At 47.5% G+C, this 7,772-nt stretch overlaps 1 long non-coding RNA gene across 1 annotated transcript; it reads right to left on the minus strand.

Moving 5' to 3' along the window:
• Positions 1-361: 361 nt before the first annotated feature.
• On the minus strand, positions 362-7,481 carry LOC118920094 (uncharacterized). Its single transcript, XR_005027759.2, has 3 exons — positions 7,000-7,481; positions 4,175-4,551; positions 362-1,676 (listed from the first exon to the last, which is right to left on the minus strand). It is a non-coding gene; the product is annotated as an uncharacterized LOC118920094 (long non-coding RNA).
• Between the last annotated feature and the right edge of the window lie 291 nt (positions 7,482-7,772).

Genomic DNA, 7,772 nt, shown 5'->3' on the forward strand with positions numbered 1-7,772 from the left:
TCACAGCAGGGAAGGAGTGGGCCCTTTGGCAGTAACTCCTGCGATCTGCTCTGCTTTTACTAAAGGCTGGAGAGCCACCTCCTTTGAGGTTTCAAGCACAGTCCCCCTGCTTTGGCTTTGGTCTTTCAGGCAAGTGAAGAGAATGGCTTGGCATTGCTGCTCCAAATGCTCTGCTTTTTCACTGCCTACTCTTGGGCCTGCTAGTGCTCTCCAGGTAGCTAAAGGAACACAGCCCAGAGAAAAATCTGACCACAAGGAGAACAACACAGGGTTTATGAACTGGATAGAGAATACTGCCCAATCCAGCAAGGTGTAATCATTTTCTTTCACAAAATCAGATGACTGTAATAGAGAGGGAAATGACAATATTTTATTTTTTCATCAACACCAAACAAAACAATATTGGTCCCTGGGCAAGTTTAATGTCGAAATGTGACAGAAATGTTTTTCAGAGTAAGCCTAGGGTCTTCTCAGCATTTGGTATGACACCTTGTGTCCCTGTAGCAAGAATCAAAGACCAGAGGACATAGTCTGTGAGCCTCTTTTTCTGTGCTCTGAGCCAATGTAATGTTACATCTCTGGCACCATATGAGACAATGTTCTACCTGCCTGAGCATCGCCCTCTCTGGAGGACTTTGAAATGACCACTCAGCAGATAGTCCCTGCCTATCTCACCTGGCTGAGGAGCCTCTGATGTAGGGGACAGAAGTGTATACAGAACAGGTGAGCAAAATATTCTAGAGAGATGCTTAATAAAAATTCAAAATCACTTCATTGGTGATGAAGTAACATAAGATTCTTTGCATTATTTTGTCTAAAAAAGATGGATCTAATAGAACAATGTGATCCAATCTTCAACTCCTTGTTCACATTCAGGGATTTGCAGGTGAATTAAGAGAAAAAGAGCCAGTTAGATCAGCAATTCCCATACCATAATAATAGAGTGAACATTTTTAAGTTTTTATTATGTTCTAGGAAGTGTTTTAAGCAACTCACATGTAGTGTTTCACTTAATCCTCACCATTTTATGAGATAACTGTGGGTAAGAGATACATGAACTGCCCCAGCTTTATACTGCTAGTAAGTAGCGAAAGTAGAGTTGACTTACTCTGTAGGTTTAAAATCCCAAAGCATGATGCTTCATTTCCCCCAACATTTACAGAAATTTCAAGAATTTTTAATAATCATTAAAGTTACCATTGGAGGAAGATGTATACCATTGTTTAAATAAATTTAATCTTTAAAAAAAAGAGAGTTGTTTCCTACATGGGCACCAGGCTCACAATGGCATAACCTCCTTAAAAGTAGTCATAGTTCTCCTTTTCTTCCCATCTTTCCTGCCCAATATCTTCTTCACTACTAGCCTTCCCTGGGATAAGAAGGGTACAGGTAATGTTCTAGATCCTTCATGGGAATCCTCATCCAGTCCCTCTTAGAGAAGAGCATGCCTAGAATCCTGCCTTGAGGTGGATAGGGCACAACTAGGGCACAACACACCACATATTCTGGAAGCACACTGCTCTCCTGGGGGGTGGAAAAGAAAAGCTCTCTTAAGCATATCCTTCTGCCCACTCTCACAGACACAAGGTGGAGAACAGTCATCTCACCTGAGTGACTAGGGATTTTCTAGATCATGGTGCTAAACCCAGAGGATCAAGCTAAATGTCTAGAAAGCTCTGCAAGGCAAAGATGTTCAATTCTTGGAGTAGCAGGAAGCAACAGGAAAAACAAAGTAGCTAATATGCGGTAGTGATAGAATGCATTATGGTAAATTTTCCTGGTTACTCAATGTAGCTCACCCATACTGAGTGCCAAGGGAGAGGAAGTCTGAGGTTTGTTTTTATCCATTTATTTTCAGCTTTGCTGCAGATAATGTGTGTGGTAATTCCTAAGTGATGTAACAACATGTAGAGTTTCTCAAGGAGGGTTAGTTGGCATTTTTAACAGGACTTGGATTAAAAGTCTTTATCTTCAAAAACCAGTTCAGTGAATGAGCCTGAAAGGAGCCTGGCTTTGAAATCCTCTCCTATAATACCAAAATTATTGGAGTAGCCTGATTTTCTTTATTGACAGGAATCTGCATGAGTCTGAACCATCACAGGTTCAGGCCACTCTCAGGAGGCTCTCAGACTCCCCGGGTGGGAAGTGACTCCAGCCCATGCACCATAGAGATCCCTTGTGGGATCCACAGCAAGAGCAGTCTTCAGGGATACTACTGAGCTTACAGTGCCCTAGAGCAAGACTTATGGGATTGTGTTTGAAAGCAAATGTGTCTATTCTGATTTTTCCCCCCAACTTCTTTTCTCCTTCTATCCCCAATATTGTACGTAGGCTAGGTGAAAACTTGGTGCTTTTTGACTTATAAAAGGTTGCAATTGGAAAGGTAGATAAAATGATAGTGTGAGAGAGAGGCAGACTGCTCAGTTGAGTGGCCTCAGTGTCATTCCATTATAAATTTCTGTGAGCAGTGCTTCTGAATTGTCATTTTGCATGTGTATGATAGAGTAAGTATTGCACATCTCAGCCAACCGATGCTTTTCCTGCTTCTCCTCAATCCCTGAAGGACTCTGAAAAAGAGAAATCAATAAATCAATTGGTACCTTGTCCAATACCCATTTCAATGACATCACAGGGCCATTTGCTAAAGACTAGACATTAGTTACGGAAAGAGACTGAAACATTCTTATTTGATAATGTATCTCTTTGCCTTTGTGAATGAGATACAAAAGGAATAGTGGAGTATTCTTGCCAATAATTTTTGTGTTGACTTTATCAAAAAATAAAAAATATAATTATGGAGAGAATGATAAAATATCATTTATATCTCAGGGTTTATTACAAAGCCAGTGGGGAGCATTTTCTAGGCTTACTATATAGTATTTTATTCAATTTTCCCTACTGTGGCTAAATCAACTTTTTAGAAATTAGATTTTTAAAATATATATGTTCTTTCCCCTTGGTCCTTAAAAATGACATCAAAATTAACATTGAAAAATCTATAAACAAACACTAAAGTGCACTAAATTGACTCAGGTTTTTGGAGAAAAAAATATACAACTTGGAAGAAATACTTTTATAATATCAACAGTCCCACTGTTTTGTTCTATTCTGTTCATTCATCCATATATTTGCATATATCCAACGTTCTCAATTTGAGGTAAAACAATACAACCACTTTTTTCTCTTCCCCAAATGCTTCAATACTATATGTAACTTCACTTCAAAAATTCAGACTCCCTCTGAACCAACTGTAACACTCTTTTTACACAGCCCTTGCAGATTTTGTTATTATTACAATATTATTAAAGGAGTATGTCTTACTAAGAACCTTAAAATATGTGGGAAGATGATAATAATTGTAAGGATAATGACAACAGTAAAACGCATCTCTAGTGCCCTGTAGTCAAAACTGTACTAGACTGAGTGAGGGTCATTAAGAGGAGAGTTCCAGTCTCAGCCCCATGTTCAGGGTCTTTCTCATCTGTAGTGGGATTCTTTGCATCGACTCAGCTCAAGTTCCTCATCAGTAAATTGCAACTGCTAGACTAAATGGTCTTTAAGTTTCTTTCCAAGTATGAAATTTTTTGCTTTTGTGAATCTCTCTGTAGACTTTGATTAATTGGCTTAGAAGAGCTCTTATGAATTGTGGGTTCTGGTGGAAAGAATGGGTTTTTGTATATGGAGAGATTGCAGACTTGTATCTGAGGTAATGTTGACCAGGAAGTCTCTGGCCCCTCTGCACAGGTGTGTGGCCATAGTGGTGTAGTCTGTGGGTTGGTTCATAGTCCAGCTAACTGCTTTCCCCTTGACTCTGGATTAGGGTTGTTCTCTAAACATTGGTTATATTTTAAAACGAAAGCTTCTGAACCCTTCCTTACTTAGCAGATGGAATCAGAAATGTTGGTGATATTACTGCAGCAAAGCCAGCCGGTCTCATTTAAGCTCCTATTTTGTGCTGGGACCACCTAAAGCTTCTGAAAATAAATGACTTGAAGATACAATAAAAAGGGATTAGATCACTTCAACATTTTTAAATAAGGCTCAAAGTTTGTGGAACCAAGAGCAGTTCTTAACCACTGTAATATAAATAGACTTAGATATATAGATGTAAAAAAACTTTTTTCCTCCCATTGGATATGGGAAAAGTGGTGATCTGACCTACAAACTTCCTTACCTATATCTGGACCTAAAGAATATTCTTCTGTCTTGCTTATCTTCTTTGCTGTACAACCACCGGAATTAGGGGCGGGCTCGGCCCTGTGTTCTCTCTTCTGCTGGCCGCGCGCACCTGGAGGGCAGGCCTTTCATACAGGGTTGCCGCTGGCAGCAAGGCGGACTTGAGGCCTGGACCCAGGTTGGCCTAGCGCCCGCGGCGACTCCCCCTACCGGGAGTCCTAAGCAGTGCCGGTGGCGGAGACTGCCGCCCTCTCGCCGCCGGTTCCTTCACTACTTCGCGGGTGGCATTAGACCACTGCCGCCGGCGGGGGTTTGTCAGCGCCCGGCGGAAGGCCTTGGTCCGGGTAAAGAGTATTTTCCTGCATAAGCAATTAGCTGCGAATAAACATATAAAACGGCAGCTTTGTAAATCGAATGCTAGGCGCGCTCCTTTAACGGGCGGGGCCGCGGGGTTTTAGGGGGAGAGCTGGAGAGTGAAGGGAAATACGCAAGGCTCTGGAAGGAGTGGGAGGTTGTGCAAGGAGGTGCCTTAACACGCTCACCAGTAGTTCAGAGGCGCTTCTTAAGTTACTAAGGCCCGATCCCTGGAGAGTAACCGGCTGTTTCCGGTTACACGGCGCCCTTTTCCCTGGCCTGGGATCTGCGCGCGCTGCAGGTAGTCAGCACAAGCCAACCTGACCCCAGATGCCCTCGGAGACCCGGACCCGGGTAGCGAGCGCCTCCGCGGGGCGCAGTCACTTTGCACCCGTCCGCCCCATACAACCCATAGTTAACTGGGGCCTTGGAGTGTGTCAGATCAAGGTGAGCAGAGGAATCCTCTTGCCTTCAGATCTCGCCTTCGGGACTTCACTTCGGGTCTTGCGTCCAAGTAGCGCCCGAAAGCAAAGCAGTCTGGGGTGAAAAACGCGGTGCAAACTTGTTTCAAAGCGGAAGGATGCTTGCGCGTGCTTCGGTCAGACAGATCGTTTAGGCGTGAGCGTTGCGGGAGCTCCAGCTAAGGTGCAGCTCCCAAGCGCAGGTTTGGGCAATGCGCACTCCGCTGGGCCCAAAGAGCCATCAATTTTGCCAAAATGGGCACTGCTCTGGGTACACACGGGCGAGGTAAGTGGGTAGAAAGTACACCTGAACTGGCATACTGAAGAGCGGTCACCTGGGGAGCCAAATTTGCAAAGTCTCGCCGAGTTCTCCGGGCATTTTATGTAGCATAAGCCGTTGGAATATAGCAGTCATACACGTATTAACGAAGATAAGGGCATGAAAAAAATGATAGGAAATAAAGGCGTGAAAGTCTGACCTGCCGCCGGATCTCTTGCCCTTGCCTCCTCCGCAGGCCGAGGGCTGTAGTGGAGCCTGCAAGAGGCACAGCGGGTGTCACCGGCCGCTCGCCCCGCTGAGGTCGTGAAACCCCTAACCCAGCTTGTGAACCTGGGGTTCCCGTGTTCTCTCCCACCTTGGCACCCACGGTCTACGCGGGGCCGAATCTAAGGGCTCTGGTGGGTGTTCGCAGCCTGCCTCAAATCGCTGGCCGAGCTCCAAGGAGTCCGCCGGGGAAAGCAAGGCCCAAGCTCGGGCCGTCGCGGGCTGCTTCCTGTGGAGTCTTGGGCAGGGTCTGGGACCTGTGAGTTGTCAGTCGCCTCAGTTGCCCTCCCTGTGTGGGGATGTCGTGGGTCAGTGGTGCCACGGAAGACTGTAAGGACAGTCTCGAGCTGCCGGTGCTTTCTCACTGGCCTGGCTTGAGCCAGAGCCGGGAGAGCTGAGGTTCTCCCAGCGAAATAGTCTTTCCCCAGCCCTGGTGACCTGGCCAGGGGACGCTGGAAAGGATTTGGTAAGGGTGGGGGAAAGGAAGGGATTCTTTTCCTGCCTGCGGCTGCCTCCCTCTTCCTTTTCAGCAGGCATCGGTGATTTGGGCAGTTGGGCTATTACGAAGGCAGACTTTTTACCCTCCCCTCATTTCTAGTAAAGGTGTTGCCATGCACACCTCCACCCCCACCCGACCCTACACCGACACCAACATCACCTTTCTCTAACCTGCTTCACCTCACACTTTTCCTGAAAAAATACGAGTAACGTGTATGAAAAGCAACTAAACCCGGTATCTGTAGCCAAGTAGCTAAGTGCTTGGGGAGGGTACGTCACTGAACGGGTCAGTGTTTCTTCCTAACGATGTTGATTCACCCTTAGCAAACTAGCTCTCCTTGTGGGCTGGTAAGGGTAAGGCGTGGAGCCGGAGAGGGGCTGGGGCAAGCATCAGCTTGTGTGCACCTCCTGTGGCCTGCCAGTTCCTGGGCTCGAGGCCTCTCTGCTCAGCCAGCGGCCAGGATCAGACTCCTAAAGCAGCAGAAAAATGAGACAAGTAATCTCGCTCCGATATTCCCTGCCCCACATCACCACTTTTTTCTTTTTGTAGCTGGGCTGTGTAATGGGCAGGTCGACCTGAAGCTGCGATGTAGGAGTTGTAAGCGATCCTGGGGTTGGCACTACCCTTCAGGATTTAGGAATCTTCTAGGGGAGGAGGATCAAAGGGGCACCCGCATTTTTTGAATTTGGTTGCGGTTTACTTCCCGCAGATTGGGGTCGAGAAGAGGGCTCCCTGAGACGTCTCTATGAGCAGGTAATTCTGCGGTGGTGTAGAGGGCTGGTGGCTGACACTTCCAGTGATGGCAACCAGGCGGGGCAGCGCCCTTTCCGGTTATCAAGATGATTAACCTCAGGGCCTTGCCTCTGGTGGGATCCCCGCTCCCCCTGTAGCTTCCCCCTCACAGGGATTAGGGGACACTCTTTTCAAAGGAGGACCCGAAGGTCGCAGCCTGGGCCCATACTTACCTCCGCTTGGCCTTTCCTCCCAGCGGGGCTGGGGAGGAGGGGGAGACCTCCAGACCCGTCCCTTCCCGTCGCCCAGCTCTCCGAGTCGGCTTCATCGGGCCAGTCTCCCGCGGTCCCCCGGGTCACCTCCCCCCCGCAACCACTTGTCTGAAACTTACCAGATTCCATCCTTAAGGCAGGAAAAAAAGTGTTTCATATACAAACCGATCAGGGTATTTGCAGATAATTGCGTATGTCAAATACTCGGGCGTGATGACAAAGTGCAGAGATTGCCAGGGCCCGAGCTCCGCCTGACGGGCGGGGGCTGCTGGCTGGGCTCCCGGGCCACCTTTAGCCTGCTTACACGAGGGGAGGGGGGCAGCCGGCAGTTAACAGAGCCGGCTGTTCCTTCGACCCATCAGCTGTGCAGCTGATTTCTAGACTCATTCACTGCATCCACACTGAGCCCCGCGTGGGAAGGCAGTACCAGGGTGGTTACAGCACCAGCCCAGCTCCCCCCACACCCACACTCATGCACAAAATCCCTAGGTAAGATGCACATACACGCGCGGGGTTTCTGGGCCTCACGTTGGACGCTCAAGCCCAAGGCCCTACCAGGCAGGGTTCCCAGAGCTAACGCCAGACTGTCACTCCCCGCTGCCTGACACCTAGGGGAGGGGCAAGTCACAGGCCACATTGGAGCCAACTGCTGCACCCGCCTAGTACCAGTATTAGTCCTTTATAGAAATAAAAACAAATTTTAAAAAGTCCCCGAAAACTCTACCCTCCAACCT

This window comes from Manis pentadactyla, chromosome 6 (genome assembly GCF_030020395.1).
Source record: "Manis pentadactyla isolate mManPen7 chromosome 6, mManPen7.hap1, whole genome shotgun sequence".
In the NCBI taxonomy this organism is placed as follows: domain Eukaryota; kingdom Metazoa; phylum Chordata; class Mammalia; order Pholidota; family Manidae; genus Manis; species Manis pentadactyla.